Below are 20,872 nucleotides of genomic sequence, written 5' to 3'. Positions count from 1 at the left end.
AGGGATAATTGGCTAGGCTTAAAATGGCTCGCAAGGGCAGTTAGCCTAGTACTAACCTATGAACCTATGCATGGGTCCCTTCAAATTATCTACAATATGATCTCAGTTATTCTTACTAGGGGTAATATACAGTTATCAACCATGGGATGGGAAAGGCTAGCTTAACACCAAATGGGATTGATTAATTCAAGCACCAAAAGGGAAACTGGCTAGACTTAAAATGGCCCACAAGGGCAGCTAGTCTAGTAGTTACTTATAAATTTATGAAAGCTACTGATCTGATAGGGTAGAACAGAAAATTAAGACTGTGAGCAGTTAACAAACTTCATGTAGTCCTCGTTTGATTCTGTCATTCTCCATTTGCCTGCAGTGCAATATTGAACAACTCACTTATCCAGGAAACACTCCTGGGTTAGCCCTGAAAAGAAGCACAATGTATGTTTTTTTCCCTTGCAGTTTTTAGAACATTTATTCTAATTCTCTACTGTTCTGTAGAGTGTGTAAGAGGATTCTCTTTAACATCTCATACAAACCATGGTAATGGCAAGTTTTACAGCAGATACCTTATGAGCTTCAATGGTTGATCGTTACATGCTTCCTAGAGAATAAGCCATGCAATCATCAGCAGGGAAGAGAACAAGGAATTACAAACAAACCATTTTGGTACTAAAAAGGAGCCTAAGACTCTTGAAACGGGGAAAAATGTGTTGACAGTAGTGATGCATATAAGACTGATTAAAAAAGTGATTATACGTGCCCATCTTCAATAACTGTTTTTTTTTTTTAATTTATATTTGACCTACCATAATTCTGTCTGATTCTGCTTTTCTTATTCCACATAAAAAACTTGAAAACAGTAACAAAATCATTTTAAGGAACACAAAATAAAATAATCTAACCCCTGGACACCAAAGGAAAGGAAAAAGAGAGTGTGCTTACTTTAGCAATCTACATCTCAGATTATTTTAATTTTACACACACATACCTGAAAACCATCAATCATGAGTAGAAATGCCCTGTTTTTAACATCTTTCCATTGAAACATTCTAATAGGCTGGCATCCTTTAAGTGTGGCCTCTGTCACGGCCGTGGTCTTGTACAGTACTTGTAGTTCCCTGCGTCAGGTTAACACTGTAAGCAGTCTGCCACAGATTATTACACCCTGTAACATTTTTTGAGAAAAAAAAAAAAACAAATTAAAAAGCATAAGTCAAACAAGTGTAAGTAACTTGTAAACATTAATAAGAAGTTATGTACCTACCATAACGTTCCATGTTAGTTGTCTTCTTCTCGCCTTCTTTCTTGCTGGATGGGTTCGGAGCCGATACTAAAGCTCGAGAGCTAATTCCACCGGCTCGAGGCTCCCCTATATCCCACAATGCTAGGCGGTAACTCCTCAGATCTCGTTTGATAGCTATACCAAGCAACCTTAGTTTCCATAGAATGGAGTAGGGAAACCCACCTCAAAACAACCTGCGTGAAAGGTATCGCAGACCTAAGAAAGGAGAAAAGAGGTGGAAGAACATGTGGGAATGACGACTTCCAGAGGAAGAACAAAAATTGAATTCCTGTCGGTCTGTCCAGGCTTGGGGGAAGGAGGGTGGGACGCAAGAAAGAAGGCGAGAAGAAGACAACTAACATGGAACGTTATGGTAGGTACATAACTTCTTAATGTTAAGTTGTCCATCTCGCCTTCATTCTTGCTGGATGGGACCGTGTCCCTAGCACCTTATCCCGGGTGGCCTATCGGAACAGACTCTTGAGAACAGTGGAACCAAAATTGGCACGGCTTCTGGAAACCATGTCCAATTTGTAATGTGAAATGAATGTATGAGGAGAAGCCCAGGTGGCTGCTGCACAAATGGAATCTATTGGCAGCCTATCCTGAAAAGCTACGGATGTAGCTAATGCCCTAGTTGAATGAGCTCTAGGTCTTGAGGGTAGTTTTTGATGTCTTATCTCATAGATGAAGGTAATTGTAGAGGTAAGCCATCTAGAGAGGGATACTTTAGTAACAGGAAGGCCCAATTTTCCTTCCGCATATGACAGAAACAATTGATTAGATTTCCTGAATTGTTTAGTCCTATCTAAGTAATATCTAAGTTGGCGATGAACATCCAAAAAATGTAGCTTTTGTTCCGACCTGTTTGAATAGTTAAGGAAAAAGACGGGGAGATCAATAATTTGGTTTAGGTTTACTTGAGAGGAAACTTTGGGCAAAAAGGATGGATTAGTACGGAGGGATACCCTATCTTTGTGAAACACTAAGTAAGGAGGACGACTGCACAGAGCATGGAGTTCAGATACCCTTCTCGCTGAAGTTATAGCTACTAGAAAAAGTGTTTTCCAAGAAAGCAACTTCAGAGAACATGAAGCTGCTGGTTCGAAGGGGGGAAGGATTAAGGATGCCAGAACCAAGTTCAAATCCCATTGAGGCGGGGGATCTTTGATTGGAGGTTTGAGAAGAAATACGCCCTTAAAAGGCTTTACAGAGTTTGTGAGCCATGATGCTAGACTCGAGACACCAACATGAAAATTAGATATGGCAGCCAATTGAACTCTAATGGTAGATGCAGATGATCCTAAATGAAAGAGTTCTGCTAGAAAATCTAGAATAGACTGGATAGGTGCTGTAATGGGATCTATGTTTTTTGACGTTGCCCAAAAGGAGAAGCGTTTCCATTTGCTACTATAAATCTTCCGGGTAGAAGATTTATGAGAGGCTATCAAGATATCTCGGACTGAGCGAGATATTGAGGGAAGCCTGGCTAAGGTTGGAATCGGAGAAACCATGCTGTGAGGTTTAGAGAAAGCAGAGATTGGTGCAGCTGACCCGAGTGGTGGGTTATCAGATCTGGTACTGGGTCCAGATGCCAAGGCTGCTCCAAAAGGTAACGATGAAGAAACGGAAACCATATCTGTCGAGGCCAGTAAGGGGCAATGAGGATCATTGTCACTCTCAAGGCGATGGCTTTCTGAATTAGTTGAGATATCAGTGGAAAGGGGGGAAAGGCATACAGAAGTCCCCGGGGCCAATCGTGAACTAGAGCGTCTCTGGTGGGATGGCCTGGTAACGGAAGAGAGTGAAGAAGTCGTGACACTTGCTGTTTTGGGGAGTAGCAAAAAGATCGCAGCAAGGCTGGCCCCATCTTAGGAATACTTCTTCTAGAACTGATTTCTTTAGAGACCACTCGTGGGGCATGAGAATTGCCCTGCTCAATTTGTCTGCAATAACGTTGGATTTCCCGGGAATGTGCATTGCTATCAGAAAACGCTGAGAAGAGATCGCCCATTGCCAAAGTCTGAGTACCTCTCGACATAAAGGGTATGATCTGGTTCCGCCTTGTTTGTTGATGTACCACACTACGGACATGTTGTCCGTTTGAATTGCAATAGTCCCAGTGGGAAGAGAGTCGTGAAGGGCTTGCAATGCTAAAAGCACTGCTCTCATCTCTAAGACATTTATGTGCAAGTGGCACTCGAAAGGTTGCCACGTGCCTTGGACTGTCCTGCCCTGATAATGCCCCCCCCCACCCAATCAGGGAGGCGTCTGTTGTCAATGTGGCGACTGGGGGGGGTGAAGGGTCTTCCTCGGAGAAGTTGAGGTGATGTGATCCACCAAGACAGTTGATTCTTGCATGATTGAGTTATCAAAATGGTATGGGACATCAGGAGCTGTTGAAAGGACCATTGAGTAAACAGCATCCATTGGAGGAGCCTCATGTGAAAGCGAGCCAAGGGGAGAAGGGGAATAGCTGCTGCCATGAGTCCTAACACCTTCAAAACTAATCTGGCTTTGACTTTGTTGCATTGTAAGAGAAGGGAAACTTGTTTTTGAATATCTGACACTCTCTGCTCTGTGAGTCTGGCTGAAAGATTGAGTGTGTTTAAGGTGGCGCCTATAAAGGTAATAGATTGACAAGGCGACAAGGCAGATTTTTCGAAATTTATCGAAATGCCTAGAGCTTGGCAAGATTGGATGGTGAAGTCCCTGGATAGAAGAAGCTGATGTCTGGTGGTGGCGGTAAGGAGCCAGTCGTCTAAATATGGAAACACCTGGAATCCTTGACGTCTCAAGTGAGTCGCGACTACTGCCATGCATTTGGTAAACACACGGGGGGCTGTAGTGAGACCAAAGGGCAGGGCCCTCAACTGGTAGTGACTGGCTCCCAGCCTGAAGCGGAGATATCTCCTGGAGCGTCTGTTCATCTTGATGTGGTAGTACGCGTCCTGAAGATCTATCGAGCACATCCAATTGTCCTGACCCAAGAAGGGTAGAATGGACTGAAGCGTGACCATCCGGAATTTTGTTTTCCTGATATACTTGTTTAAGTAGCTGAGATCCAGTATGGGTCTCCAGTCCCCTGTTTTTTTTGGTACCAAAAAGAATTTGGAGTAGATTCTGGATCCTTGCTGGTCTGCTGGGACTGATTGGATAGCTCTTTTTGATAGCAGCTTTGAAATTTCTAATGCTGCTTGTTCCCTTAGACCGGGTGGAACGTCTGGAAGGGATCTTTTGGGATGGGATGGGATGTGAATAAAGGGAATTTTGTAACCCTCGGATATGATCGACTGTACCCATTTGTCTTGAGTAAGGGAAAGCCAGGCTTTTGGGTACAGGGATAACCTTCCCCCGACTGCCTCCGAAGGTGGACAGCCGGGCAGCCCCTCAGGGATGCTGAAAGGGTTTATCAGAGAACATTTCTCTGCTACCCTGGTTTTGCGGACCTCCTCTGCCTCTAGGGCGGCGTCTATTATTATTCCCCCCTCTGTCTCTAGAGGGGAATCGACCTTGGGCGTCAGATGAGACTCCCTGGGATTGTTTGCGGAACCACATCTTTCCTCCCCTCTGACCTTTGGGATAGGGTCTAGAAGGGGTAGAAAAACGGACTCCTATGGCAGAGAGAGTCTTATCTTCTACCTCGCACCTGGTCAATGTATCCTTCACCTGTGGACCAAACAAGGATGATCCATCAAAGGGAGAATTGGTGAAGGACGCCTTGAAAGGGTCCGCAAAGTTGCATAGCCGCATCCAGGCGTGACGTCGTAAGGCAACACCTGTGCCTGCGGCTCTACTCGCCCCATCTGCAGCATATGAGACCAGCCGCATGGAGGAGTTAACGATGGAATTCAGGGTTGCCAACTGGGAGTTCATTGTGTCTTTGAACCCCTCAGCTGTAGGATCCTTTATCAGTTCACCCATATCCTTGAGTAAATCTCTCTGGAGATGAGTGAAGTGGCATAAGTAATTCAGCGAACGCATCGAAAAGGTCGCTGATGAGAACATCCGCTTGCCGTACCTGTCCATGGTCCTAGATTCCTTATTAGGAGGATGGACAGGAACCAAGGATCGGCTAACTCCTTCTTAGTGGCCGCAGCCACCACCATGGCATCAACAGGGACACCTCTGGATAAAAATCTTTATCTCTAGGGGCAGCAATAAATTTAGATGGTCTCCTCGGGTGGGTTCCACTGAATCAGGAGCCGTCCAAGCCTTCCTTGCCACCACTTCCATAAGGGGTCAAAGGGAGGGACACCCAGGAGGTAGAAGGGCGAGAGCCAAGCGCCTCAAGATACACTGACTCATCCTCCGAAGGGTTAAGGGCTGGCCAGTTCCCCCTCTGTTTGAGGATCTCAAGGATGTCAGCAAAGGAGACATCCTCAGAGGGGGATCGAGGGGAACCTTCAGATTCCTCTAAGTCAGTGTCAGAGGTGATAGACTCAGGGGAGTCAATGTGCTTCCTCTTGCACTGCCTCTTCCTAGGGGGATCTCCTACCGGGTCAGGAGAGGCCTCGGAAGAGGAGGAAATTCCCAATGGGGAAACTTGAGGAGTTGGCTCTCTGCGGTCTAAGACAAGGGGGTGAGTAGAAATCACCACAGGCACTGTAGATGGGGGGGCTGAAGGAGCCGACTGTGGGGCAGACCCTGGTTCTAGCACGCTCCGCATGACCTCGAAGGCACCCCTGTCAGGCAAGGCCAGAGGCCCCCGCTCCGAAGAGACAAGGACCTCCCCCGGCACCGACAGGGATGGCTCCGAAGCCGATGTCGGAGCCGAACTCACCAGCGCCGAAGCCCCGAGAGGGAGAGCGGGGTTGGACAAGAGTCCGATGCCACTCGCCCCCTCGGAGCAGACGAGGGAAGCTCGGAGCAAACGACGGAGCCAAAAGGGAAGGTATCGGATCCGACACACCGACAGTCATGGCTCCGACAAGCCCTGGCTCCGAACTCAAAGGAGTCGGAGGAGGAATGTATTGGGGAACGGGAATAGCCATTGACTGCTGAGTCGGGCTATGCAGCATTTGGGCCAGTGCCTCGGACTTGAGAAGTCTACTCACTACCCTTTGCAAATCGTGGTCAGATAACCTGGAAGACCGTGAGGAATGAGTTTTATGGCTCCGTTCGTAAAGAGGGGATCCTGGCGCCAAATGCATGGAGCCGATAGAGGGGGATCTGGATCTCTTCCTAGACTGTGGCTCCGATAAGAGTATCGGAGCCAACGGAGTTTTATCAGCCTCGGCTCCAGCCGGAGCCGAGGTAACAGTATGAGGCTTGGAAACATCGGCTCCGGCCGGAGCAGATGTCGAAGCCGACTTAACCTTTCCAGCAGTCGACTCAGAAACCGCAGCCGACTGTTTGGAAGTTTTAGAAGGCTTCCCCGACACAGACTGAGTCGGGGGGCCTTCAGGCTTTAATAAGCCCCGCAAGATTAATTTATTCTTGCGTTCCTGCAGGACTCTAGGGCTAAACCCATGACAAACAGCACAAGAGTCCTGCAGGTGCAAAGGTCCCAGGCAATACACACAAGAAGTGTGACCGTCTGTCAGAGACACTTTCTGACAGCACGAGTCACACTTCTTGAAGCCTGAGACCTTAGCGTCTTTTGACATAGTGAAAGGAGTGCCTGACAACAACACAAACACACTACAGACACACCCTCTACCAAAGAAAAATATTAAATTATTAAACTATTAAGGCTAACACAAAGTCACAAACACACATACAAACCCTTAACAAAAAAATACTAATTTAGTCACACTAAAGGACTGGGGGAAGGGAAGGGGCCAAAGGCCTACAAGTTAAGGGAAGAAAAGGAAGGGAATATAGACCCGAAAAAACAGGGGTCGATTTATCTAAATATTAATTAAACTAAAAAGGTTATGGTATGAAACAATAGGGGGTTAAGAAATACCTATTACGGTAAAAACTCTCACTGACCTGCCTGAGCCGGTAAAAAAGCACCTCGTCAGCTATAGCAGCAAACGAGATCTGAAGAGTTACCGCCTAGCATTGTGGGATATAGGGGTGCCTCGAGCCGGTGGAATTAGCTCTCAAGCTTTAGTATTGGCCGAGTCGGAGCCGAGGATCGGCTCCGAACCCATCCAGCAAGAATGAAGGTGAGATGGACAACTTAACATAAGCTATTAAAAGTGTGTGAACAACAATGTTCTTCATGATGATAAAGGGGAAATCACAGTCTTCTTAAAAATACTATAATATATTATAATGCTCACAAACCCAGAATGATTCTTTTCAATAAACTTTCACAAACATGTTTTCATTATCTTGGAAAATATGCAACTTAGACATATAGAGTCAGAGAAATTTTATTAGACAGACATAAGCTTTCACATGACAACAGGAAATTCCTTTCTGTGTGCTTGTATACTGAGATATTTATAGGCATGCAAAAACAATGCTAATTTGTATAATTAGCAATATAAATAATGCTGAATATTCTCAAGATGTACAATTTGCTATGCAAAAATGATTATCAGCTTTCATCAACATCATCCAAGGTTTTATCTGATAGGTTCATAGGAGATTACTAGGCTAATGGCTCAGAAGCCCTTACAAGCCTAGCCAGTTTTACCCAGATTTTAACCAATTTCCTATCCCTAGGGAAAAGATAACAAGGGTCAGCAAGTTGGGTTTTGACTATTTTTACAGACTGCTTCTGCCAAAAGATGTATCAGGGGACTAGAATTGAAAATATAGGAAAAGAGGGTAGATTTCTGAAGAATTTATGGAAATATTTGATATGGAAGATGTGAATTCAGTAGTAGGAGCTTGGAGAGAATTTGCATATTCCTCCACAAAGTACAAAAAGTGAGCTAGGCCAGACAGAAATTATATTTCACAGGAACATGTGCATCTAATTGAAAGTTTTGATACACATATTTCAGATCACGAGTCAATAATAACTAAAATAAAAATGCAGGATAATGAAATAAAAGTGAGATGCTGGCACTTCCCCACCTATCTGTTAAACAGAGAGGAATTTAAGGAATGGGTAGTGGAAATTATTCAAGAGCTATTAGGGAAAATAGAAATTTCTTCAGAAAATATAACTACGGAGTGGGATAGAATGAAAATGGAGTTTAAAAATAGGGTAGAAATAAATTAAAAAGATATAAGGTTAAGAAGTAATGGGAATTATTTAGGGAGACCAACAAAGGTTAAAGTATTGCAGGATAGGTGGAATCGCACAGAACAAGGAAAAGCACAACTACAGAGTGCTGAAGAGAAAATAACAGACCATCTGGGTAATATACATAAGCCTAGAAAGATTACTGTTAAGCAACTTTTTTTTTTATAATAGCTCCAGAGCACAAGAGCTTTTAGCACAATAGTTCCGGCAGCAAAGGATGGTGGAGTTATTGCCAAGCTTGGGGAGCCTGTGATGGGAAGGTAGCCAGAGATTCTGTGAGGTGTTGGAAATATTTCAGAAATTTTGTGAGGATCTATATGGAGCAGGATAATGAGGAGGTCAAGAGAGAGACAGTATGGATGGAAATATTTGTGGGAAAGTTAAATGTGCCAGTGTTGGGGTTGGAGGTAGATGGGGCTCAATTACTGGTGGATGGGATGGGAGAGGATGGGATGAGAACGGTGATGTATGATACCATGTAAAACCATGTTTTGGAAATATTGTTATACATATGGAAGGGTTGCTTATCTTCACAATTACTAGCAAATTACTCAGAATATCACCATTACAATGTACTAGCCACAGACACTTTCAATTTATTTTTTTGCCGCCCGCCATGGCATTTCATACCATACCCGTTACTAACATGTAGATGCCTAAGATGTGAAATATGAATGTAAGTATGAAAATATGAATAACAAGTGACTAACAGTTGTGGTGTTGTTTTGTTGCTTACACCTCACCCTTTCTAATCTCTTATTAATGGATAAGTCCCTTAATTAAGGTAGCCCACCCCCAAAAAAGTCAGAAAACCATAAGGCACTATGGATGTTAACTGCAGATATACAAAAATGGTGCTGTAGAAGTGAATGAGTTAATACTTCTGTTAGAACAGAATGCAAACCTTTGCAATCAAGATATACTAAGATATCTAAAACTGAAATACTGCACGTCACACAGTCTTAGTTAGGCAAATGACACATAAAATAGTATATATCTTCATGATAGTTATAGTTAGCACCCTGCTCCGAGTCTCTGAATTTTGTTTTATTATGTATAGAAGCTGCAGTACAAAACAAAACATAAAAAGAAGGCTAATATTTACAATACAGATCTCTAGCTGTATGTAGTGCCCTACTAACCAATGTTGCAGTTATCAATTCAGGTAATGTCAAGCTGAATCTTGTAATGAATATTGCATGTTTTTATTTATAGTAAACACTGTATGGTTACAGACGGTAGTTGATCAACATGTGCAGAAGAATAACTGCTAACAGAAAGGCTTGCTTTTAGTACCAAAGACTGCTAAATCTGCAGGTGTTGTTACATGATATATAAGAAACATGAGAAGGTTGCTCTACATGTTTCTAGTAATTTCACTTCCTGGATGTTGAGGCAGTAATTCTGATATTCCCCATCTTCTCATTCATAGTAACATACCCTGAACAGGCATGCAGGTAGACACAATCCTAAAAAACAGTCCAGTGATATCAATGAAACTGAATGCTGCCAAGCAGAGTACCTCATTTTGACAAGCATTTTTCAATTCTGCAAAATGAAATATTTGCGATCATACTCCAGTTACATTCTAAAAAATGTAAGGAGGACTAATTCCCATGATATAAAGAGATAAACCCTGAGCATTGCCCAAGTGAGCTGAGTTTGATTATCAGTTGAGGAGCTTGACAGAGCTGGTAATGGTGGATGGGCACACCCTTCTTGGGAAAGAGGGAGAGGAGCAGTGCAATCCACATACATTCTTCAGTTCCCTAGAAAGAGGGGCTGAGTATGCAGATTCAGTCTGCTGGTGGGCAAGCGGTACACCAAGTTGTCGAATAGAGGCAGCTTTCATTAAGCAAGTGCAAAGAAGCATGCATTTGGATAAGGAGAACACAGAGCGGCTTCCATGATGACATGGGTCACGTGTCCTATCCCATAGGGAGGAGTTAGGTCATTCAAAAAAATGCATTGAATGCTGGGATGACAGCAAAGAGTACAAACAATCCTCGTGGCTGCATAAATAATGACCTCTCAGGATGAATTTTACCCCTGAACTATCCATGGGGGGAAACAAATGGACTAAGTACGATTGGGCGAGGCTTGATGGTTTGCAAGAACAGGAGAAAAAGGAAGTTGCACTTCATATACTACACTTATGCTTTACTTGTAACAGTGAAATGCACCAATATGAATATGTCAAGGGATGCATCTTGTCTAAAAGCCATGATGACGATCAGCTGTTCTACTCATACAGTTTCCCTGATCTTGATGATACTGGACTGCAACTCTACAGCTTACACACTAACACAGGGATTTGTATATTACTTCACTATTAGCCTTAATATTGTCTCTGGGGTTTTACTAAACAGGTTCATAGAAGAATACTAGGCTAACAGCCCTGAAGGGCCATTTTAAGCCTAGCCAGTATCCCAAGACCAGAATCAAACTCTGTACCTTGTGCTTATGAGGTGAAGACTTTAGCCATTATAACAAACCCATCTAATGCATCTTTTGGGGACTTTTGTTAAATAATGCCAGTAGCTTATGAGATAGTATACCCACTTATGTTTTTTTAATCATCTTAACAAATAAAAGGTCATGGGCATTCAGAAGCCATGTAGCTGAAGCAGTGGTATGTCCTTAAGAGTAACTTACATATAACACATGGGCCTCTACTACAGGAGGTTTCAGGTAATACTCAGTGAAGACTCTAGCTTGGCTGGGTCTTTCTTGCATTTTTTTTTTCTTGGGGGCACACCTCTCAACCACTTAGAGCAAGAAATCTGGACAAAGCCATAAATAATGGGGGGAACAAATGCCCAAAAATAGGGACACTTTTTAAATGTTGCTCTTACACACTTAAAACATTGATAGAATGACAGGTTTTGCATTAGCATGAATTTTCTGAAGTGTATGAAGTCTAAAACTCAAACACCTGTCATTATTTTGTGACTTCACTCATCAATGACTTGCCTATGATTTGCCAGAAAACCAACATTTTTTGAGAAACAGGCCAAAAATATGAGACAAAAATTTGAACATTCTATGAAAATCTGTAGTGTTCAGAGGTATGCTGGGGGAATTGATCAAATTATTATGCATATTCAAGGACAAACATTAGAACTAATTAAATGCACATAAAAGTATGTATAACTAGCTTAAGCAAGCACAGTTCCACCCTGAAAGACTTGCAAGGCTACAAAAAAAAAAAAATTCTATTGCTTCCATATTTCTACGTACATATTAAACAGGGTTATCAGTTCTGCGTGGAGACATGCGTGAATGGGCGTACCTTTGTTGAAGGTTGTGCGTCAGGGCTGGTAACTCGGCGCGTAAAAATCAACTAACAATCAGTAGCGGACCGGAGTTCCACTGTGGCGACCCCTAACCGGGAAAAGCCGAAAGGCACAACAACAACAGCAACATCAGTGCTGATATATCAACACAGAAAAAAAAACAATACAGATAATCTCTGAAACTGTACCAGTCTGGAACAAAGGTTCTAGTTAATGTATTCAAACTAAACATATTATTTCCTAATAGTCATATAGAACACTGATGAAATGTTCTACTCATACAGTTTCCATGGTCATGACAGTGTTGTCCGGATGTTCAGAAATAGCTATTAAACCTGAAATAGGAGGAATGTGTACACTATGATACAATAAACTCTTCTCCAATATAATCCCTATTACAAATAAAACCTTACTACGCAATTCTGACAAATCATATATCCCCCTTCCCATTATAAATATCTATTACATTTTAAAAGTGATGTGATTTTTTGATAACCTTCATCTTTGTATACATGAGCATAATTAATAATTGTACACAAGGTCACAATGTCCAGATTCCATACCAATATAAAAAAAACTCACATTAGAATATAATCAAATTCATATGCAAACCTTAGTCTTAAAGTTTTTTGTAAAGCTGATAATAATTTCTGAAATGCTCATAATCTTAAAGTCATACAAAAGCTATCCATAAAATAAAGTTGCTCCAATGACACAGAGGTACGGCGTCTGTATGTGCAGCTGGTGACCTAACTTTGGAAATGGACTGACTGTGCTTTTAGGCCAGCTGGGGATGGGTGGATTTGGGGGTGGTAGGATAAAAAGTCCAACTGCCAGCTCTTCTATCCCGGAGGAAGAGTTCAGAGAGGAAAGGCTGCCTGTGTAACCTCTAGTGGAGACCAGAGACCTTGAAGCCCAGTGGATATAATGATGGATGTGCTGGCATCATTTCACCTCCCTTCTTCAGGGTAGGAACAGTGATCAACCACAGCTTTAGGAGGATGGCTGCCAGCTTCCACTCCATGGCTTCCCATAGGATCTTCCATATCTGACTCTAGGAATTTTGCTTCAAGGCCAGCTCGTCAAGAGGCTGGGGGACCTACCCAGTGAAGGAGTATACCAGGGATTGTCTGGTAAAGAACTATTAAGGTACTTAAGGTGCGTAGATAGGATACACAAGAACACAGGAGGAGGGTTAATGGTAGGGTCAAGGGAAGGAGAAAGGTTAAAAAAGTCCATAAAATAATCATAAAGGTAAACAATCTTCACTTTTACATCATAAATTTTCTCACATAATTCATGTCCTCTCAAATGTCTACAGTGTTAAGCTTACTGCAAAAGAAAAAAAACAAACTATAGCAATATAAAGCAATGAACAAATACAATGTTAATCCCAATAGCCAAAGGCTTTCACTTCTATACAAACTCCCGGTAAACAGTCAATCAGAAATCTAAATTCGGTACTTGCGTATTATCGCAACCACATTTTCGCGGTTGCGAAATGCGCATACCCCCACATAAAACAGTGCTTGAAATAGTGGAAACTGTTATTGTAAGTCAGCAGTAGTGGCAAAAAACTTGACCTTGCTTTTAGGAACAGAAACAACTTCGGAAATCCTCTTCATGTTTTGCGTGCGTTACAGAAGCACGCTTAAGTTTTCATGGCTGCCTTTGTAGTGTTCGTTGGATTCTTCTGAGTTTGTGCAAGGAAGTCTTCAGACAATGAAAACAGAGGCGCAGAGATTTTCTGTTTGGTAAACTTGTTCATTTTTAGCCATTGTTTCATTTCATTGTAATGATCGCAAATTGTGAAGGTGGATGATGTTAACAGCTGATTCCCCGCTTGTTTCTAAATCAGAAAGTTGGTAGTACTGAGGTGTTTTGGATTGTGAAGGGGCCATGTTCAGATACAGACACTTTGTAGTACAACGATCACTGATTTCATTAATGCTGTAATGATGCGGAGTGCTCATTTGGTGGTTTGGTATTACTTTGTAGTGGGAATAACAGTAGTAGACTTGAAATGACAGAAATAGTGGCAGTAAGGTGCAAACAGAAACATGAGCAGCATTTATTTACATTTCATTCATGTCAGTACATGCAAAACAAAATGTAGTGTTACAGGGCACACATTACATGACATTTCTACAACTGTAATGACCCTATTTCATGATAGTTAAGCATCTGGAACTGCTGTTAAAAATCTGGTTGTGATAATACCTAAGTACCCAGTTTTCTTTTCATCCTTATCTCACTCATACAGGACCAGATTAACAGTATAACTGTACCTGCAATGCCTTCATCAGTTATCACTTTTTTTCCACCTTTTCACAAAATTTGCAGTCAAAACAAGTCTGTGATAAATAACTGTACTTCTAAAGTCAAACTGGACTTCTTTAACCAGGGATTGTAGTTTTTATAAATTCTCTTGTATTCAGCCCTGTTTATTAAGTAATGCATAATATATATATATATATATATATATATATATATATATATATATATATATATACACACACACACTGTACCAGCAGATGATAGGTGACCAAAAAAAAAACTAAACAAGTAATGTCCTACAGGACTATCTCCAGGGTCCCCCTCCTCTTTGGTACATATTTATGTGGCATAAAAACATATATCAAAGGATTATTGCTAACTTAGTTTGCTGATGACTGCAGACTGGGCATGATTAACAAATTCAATTCTGATATCTAAATTCTAAAACACAGTCTGGATCAAATAATGCTTGATGTGTTAAATCATAGGCACACCCTCAACACTAAGAAATTAAACTTCGCTTGCTTAGATTAATCTCATTTACCTAGAGCTGCTCATTGTTTGGTGATGACACCAGAGACTTTGAGTGATTTTTCAGGCATCATAAGCTATTTGAGGCTAAGAAAATGAATGTTTTGCACTTGCACTGTTTATTCTCATTCACTGCAAAGGTCTACTGTGTTATTTAATTGTTTTTCTTCACTTTTCTCAAATATTCCAACTGTTTCTCTAACTGCTATAGGGCTACTGTTCTAAGTAATTACATTGTATCTAGTTGACTTATTAAGCTAGTTCCAGGCATCTGTTTGTTGTTCTCAGCACTTAGGCTCCAAACCAGTCATTTTACATTAAGAGAGTCTAAGTCTGCACTCTTTTGGCAGGAAAGGGCTGATTTCACTCATCTGAGTTGGGAATTACTGGTATAGAGCTCATTGTTTGCGCTTCGCTGAAACGGGTTACGTTGCCAAAAATCAAAATTTCCATATAAAACCATCTCAGAACTTTATCCCAGTTCCATGGCACTCACCAGGCAAGAAGTCTGTGTGGTGAGCAACACTTATGCATTTAGCTGGGAATAGGTTAGTTAGCATTACCTCATCTTCGCACCCAGGACTATCACTGCATACTGCACAGCTAGTTTGGGTGCTGGGCAGCATTGCAGACTAGGACAGATGAACTTAGCAAGCAGCTACCCCCACCTTGTTCTGTTTATATACAACCACTACTCATATCCCTTGTAAGTATATTAAGATCGGCATTTATGAAAAAGCACTTTCCTACCATCCCTGTTTCCAGTGTGGTGGACTTGAGCATCCTAAGACAATATAGCAATTGCCTTGTGTACATTGACAGACACTTAATTCTTAAACAGGCAAATATAGTATGTGAGAGATGTAGTTACAGATTGTCACTGGAGGCCAGACTCTCACAGGCAGACACAAAATGCAACAAGCAGGTTGTCAGCGACTCCTACACACCACTTACTGCAATAACTAGGAACCACCATCTTAGACCTACATATGCTGAGGTGCTCACATGTAACATTTCCCAAGCCTCAAAGGCCTCACAGGTGCAGTCCTCAGAAACACTGCATTCACACAAACAAGACACATACCAGTACAACACGCTAAGCCACATCTCATTGTATCACAACTACCAAGCCCATAAACAGAAACAGTTCACAACCCAACAATCTGGTCATAGGTGACTCCATTATGAGACACACTGATGCCCCCCCTTACAAGGTTGGATAAAGAGAGTGTTACAGTTAGTTGCCTGCCAAGGGCCAGGATCCAGCAGATCACAGAAGCACTCGGGTCACTCCCGCTAAGTACTAGGAGGAAGTGTATCTATCTATATAGAGTATAACCTCACCTCAACATTGGTTAAACAATATGATGTGTAGAACTACTCCATGTCCAACCAACTATGGGGAAAATCCATTACCAAATTTGTGATAGCTAAAGATTCCCCCTCAGTGAACCAGGATATCTATAAATCATACCATCCAGCCCAATACCATACTCACAGGTGATTTTAATGGGTCTATATGATCATATCGCACGCTTCAAACGCCAAAATACGCTGTATACACACAACCAAAAGTCCAACAATAAATAATGCCACGTATATGAAGTGATAAAATAGATTTAATCCATAAAACAAGTTAAGCACTTTCACCCACGGTCCGTGGGCTTCATCAGAACTGACAAATCGATGTTTAACCCCATTTAAATACACTGATTAATACTAAAAACATCTTGGCATATAGGGAGTTGTGGTGGCAGTTATTAACAGATGTCACATCACCACCAGGGTTAAACGAATACACTTCTGTAAAACCTATATTAGATTTAAGAAAGTGAGGCATTGGTTATTGTTTTTCAGTACACTACTGCACATATGTTTTAACATTTGCATATATTGTAAAGATTTTATGTTAATCTGTTTGACGCTGATTAAACGAATGAATTTTCTTTTAGGGAAGTTTTTGGATGAAATGATATACTATAGCTTTAAGAAGTTGAAGTAAAATTGGCGCCAAATCAGTGTATTTAAATGGGGTTAAACATCAATTTGTCAGTTCTGATGAAGCCCACGGACTGTGGGTGAAAGCGCTTAACTTGTTTTATGGATTAAATCTATTTTATCACTTCATATACGTGGCATTATTTATTGTTGGACTTTTGGTTGTGAGTATACAGCGTATTTTGGCGTTTGAAGCTTTGCTGATACTTTGGTGCTTTTTGTTGTTTTGAACGCTTGGTTCTGCAGTCTATATCGCACGCTCAGAAGAGTGAATGACAAATAATCAACCCCATGTAAGCAAAAGCTTACAACGTCAAAACTTCAGAACAGTGATTATTTTCCAATGGAAAACAATCTCTGTTCCGAAACAAAACAAAAAATAAAACCGTAAAACATTACTTAACGTGGGGGGGGCTGTGCCCCCCGCTTAAATATACCAATTCTGAGATTGCGCTAGAGTGCCAAAAAGGCAAAGTAGCAAAAGCAGCCAAACAAATTATTTTCCAGGGAAAGAATTCGCTGAAACGCCGCTTCATTATTTTGCCTTTTCACTCTTTACTGTTCAACAAAGACGCATTTGACAACCTGCGTCTGCGATGGCGTAATAGGGAACCATTTTAATTACCTCTCCATGAACTGGGAGGCTTACAGAACCACTAACATACAGTCCTAAAGATTCCATGACTTTGTAAATTAAAATACCCTGAAGCAGCTGGCCTGAACTCCCACCAGGGGAACAAATATCCTAGATCTTACAAATATGGAAGAGTGCTACACCCTCCATGTACGATGTCTTCACTGGTAAGATCAGATCACAAAGTAGTCTCCCTGGCAATTAAGGTAAAACTACATCTCCCACCGAACCACAAGAACTTTAAAAACGTTTCTAAGGCAAATTACCCCGTATTAAACAATGGCATAACTAGTTTCCAACCTCCCCTAAATCCAGAAAAACAGAGCAATAAACTAAAGCCCTGTATGGCCACGTTAACAACTGCATACAAATGGTAATACTGAACTGAAATAAACCCAGGTCAAACCACAAAAATAAGCCATCCTGGTGGACCCTTATTTTAATAGCTTGTACAACAAAAGAAAGAAAACCGTGTTGAGAAATACGAAGAAATGTGCACAACCGAGTAATAAATCCCTCATTAGTATAAACAAGTGGATCAGGGAACTAGTAAAGTCTCTGAAAGATGATTGTGAGGTAAAAATAGCCTCAAAAGCTAAAGATAGCCATAAAGCATTTTCAGCTATGTCCACAGTCTCAGGAGCAACACCCAATGATGTGCAGAATTAGTTATCAATGGCATCTCTTACACACAGCCGGCTGAAATAGCAAATCTGCTGGCCTATAAATTTAGCTTAAACTTCACTTCCCATCACCCCACCCCCCCAGTACTCCCCACCACTCCTCCACCAATTCTCACTAAAGAGCAGGTAGCCACAGCACTCTCTAAAGCTAAAAACATGGCACCAATGGGGCCCAACTATATACCATGTTGCCTCTTAAATAATTTAAATAGGGACCTAGCAGACCCAATATGATTGCTATTTAACCATAGCCTCTGGACGAGCTTTATTCCGACACACTGGAGAACAGCTACGGTCATCCTCTACATAAGGGTGGAATGTTAACTGACTTTGGAAATACAGACCTATATGCTTGACTAGTCTTGTTTGTAAGACCGTGGAAAGAATAATTATGGACCTGATAAATAAAGATATAGGAAACTTCCAAACACTGGACCCAACTCAATTCTGCTTTGTTAAAGGTGGGTTGTGCCTGTTAAATCTGCCGAATTTCGTTGAAAAGGTCACTAAGGCCATGAATGAGTAAAACAGTGCATACCACCTACCTCAACCTTGCCAAGGCATTTGACACAAGACCACTCAGGGATTATAAATAAACTCACAGAACTGTGCATTTCAAGGCTTTAATGGAAAAACTCACTCAGACTCTGCCACAACTTGCCGTGAGGGAAAGATTAGTTTGTTTTTGTTTTCTTGTATTTTGTATTCTGCTTTTAATTGCATAGTTAAACTAGGAAAGAGACCACAGCTGTGTCTCTTGTGAGTCATACAGAAAATTTCCCCACCCACCCTTACTGTTCCTGTGTTTTAAACTCAACTGTCCTTCTAGTTCTCTACCCCTTATTTCAATCTGACTACATATATCCTTCCCTATCCTCTTTCATTGGCTATTGTGAAATCACTCCCATTCAGCTATTTAAATTTATTGGCCATCCCACAGTATTCCATAGATCTTGAATACAAAGTGCCCCCTCCAATCTATATTGCTCTTTTAACATAATTGGCTCTTCACTTTGATAGTAAAGGCTTAGGTTACCCCACCCCCCTTTCATATCTAACTGCATAGTGTACACCACAGCTCTCAGGATATTAAACCATATTTTTCCATCTTACCTTTAATATCTAAAACATCTACTCCAAGGCCACCAATTACTGGAGAGCCCACTAACAAATGGTTTAAAGCAGCAGAGAGCACACTGACAGTACAAGGTTATAAAGTCTTCCACACATTTAGACCAGCTACTACAGAGATGGGGACTAAAGGTGGAGGTATCTTGGTTTACATAAAAAATAAATATAATTCAAGGCTGATCAAATGGGACAATGCACTGCAGCTTCACCACATTCAAATCACCATAGACAAAATCCCTTACCTCTTCCTTGCAAGCTATAGGTCCCCCTCTATGACCCAGGAAATACATACCAGATATTTAAACTTATTGGAAATGCTCACCATCCATCCCTATACCATATTCATGGACAACTTTAATTACCCCACTATTAAATGGGAATCGTACATGACACCAAATGTATAGGCACAGAGATTTCTGGATTTTCTAAACACAAACCCCCTGGACCAGACTGTCAATACACCAACCAGGGGTGCAACCATAAATGACCTGGCCCTCAATAATATGGGAAAGTGTTGCACACCCCCTAGTGTAATGTTTTCTCTGGTAATGCCAGACGACAAAATGGTCTCCTTTGAAGTAAAAATAAAACTTGGAATCCCAGCTAACCTTGGACTATACAGGAACTACTCTTAGGTTAACTTTTAACCTGACAAAATTTTAAGCCCCTATAAACCCTGAGAACATTGCTGCCTATGTAGAGCTATTCACAGAAACTCTATACAAGCATGTAAAGAGCTGCACAGAGGCAACAGTACCCACCAGGAAGAAGTACAGAACTAACTTAAAAAACAAGTCTCACGGGTGCAATCACAATATCAATAGGCTGTATAACAGAAGGAAAACAATTATGGCAAAAATTAGGAGGTGCAGAACCCAGCAGGATAAAAACAGTCTCATCAAACTAAACAAACAACTCAGAGGGCAAATATAGTCTATTATAGCCAAGTCTGAGGTAAAGTTGGCCTCCCAGGCCAAAGACAACCACAAGGTATTCTTTAGCTATGTCCACAACCTCAAAGGCAACCCACAATTGTGTGCAGTGCCCACTGTAATGAAGCCACCTATACCGAGCCAGAAGATATAGCAAATCTACTGCCTGACAAATTCAGCTCCAACTTTACTCCCTCTCTCTCCCACAACCTTCACTCAGGAAATGCCATCAAATGTAACTCCCCCTGCTATTACTAGGGAACAGGTCCTTAATACTCTAAGGCCAAGAAGACTGCATCAGTGGGTCCAGTCAGTATCCCAGGATGCCTTTTAAATAGCATGAAACATGGCCTACCAGGGCCTCTGGAATTGCTATTTAACTGTAGCCACCAAACAGGTTTCATGTCTTATGAATGGAGAACAGCAACAGTCATCCCTCTGCATAAATATGACTATCCACAGACCCTGCAAACTACAGACCCATAAATCTCATTAGTCTCATGTGCAAAGCCATGGAAAGAATTATCATGGAAATGATAAATAATGACACAGGAAACCTCCAAACATTTCACCCAACCCAATTTGGTTGCATCAAGGGCAGGTCATGCCTACTCAACCTGGTGGACTTCTTTGAGAAGTCACCAAAACAATGGATTATGCCAAAATGGTTCACACTGCCTACCTTGACCTGGCCAATGCATGTGAGATAATACTCCACTCGGGCGTTGTTGACAAACTCAGGAGGTTAGGTACAAGCCCCTATACTTCCCAGTGGATAGCCAACTGGCTCACTGACAGGACCAATAAGTTAGAATTGGGAAGTCCACCTCTACAAAGAGGCAAGTCACAAGCAGAGTCCCATAAGGTTTGGTTCTGGGACTGCTCCTTTTTGGCATTTACTTCTCTGGAATCAAGGCCAATGTCAGTGGCCTCTGGCTAACTAAATTTGCAGATGAAAGCA

At 41.6% G+C, this 20,872-nt stretch overlaps 1 long non-coding RNA gene across 1 annotated transcript in view; it reads right to left on the bottom strand.

Moving 5' to 3' along the window:
• The window catches only part of LOC122811998, a 483,074-nt gene that overhangs the window by 163,445 nt on the left and 298,757 nt on the right, over nucleotides 1-20,872 (bottom strand). Inside the window, exon 2 of the long non-coding RNA XR_006366325.1 lies at nucleotides 986-1,162. This is a non-coding gene — a long non-coding RNA (uncharacterized LOC122811998). The remainder of the gene's footprint in view (nucleotides 1-985; nucleotides 1,163-20,872) is intronic.

The sequence above is a fragment of the Protopterus annectens genome, chromosome 1.part1 (genome assembly GCF_019279795.1).
Source record: "Protopterus annectens isolate FY-2018-M chromosome 1.part1, PAN1.0, whole genome shotgun sequence".
In the NCBI taxonomy this organism is placed as follows: Eukaryota; Metazoa; Chordata; order Ceratodontiformes; family Protopteridae; genus Protopterus; species Protopterus annectens.
This window is presented reverse-complemented; position numbering and strand designations above follow the sequence as displayed.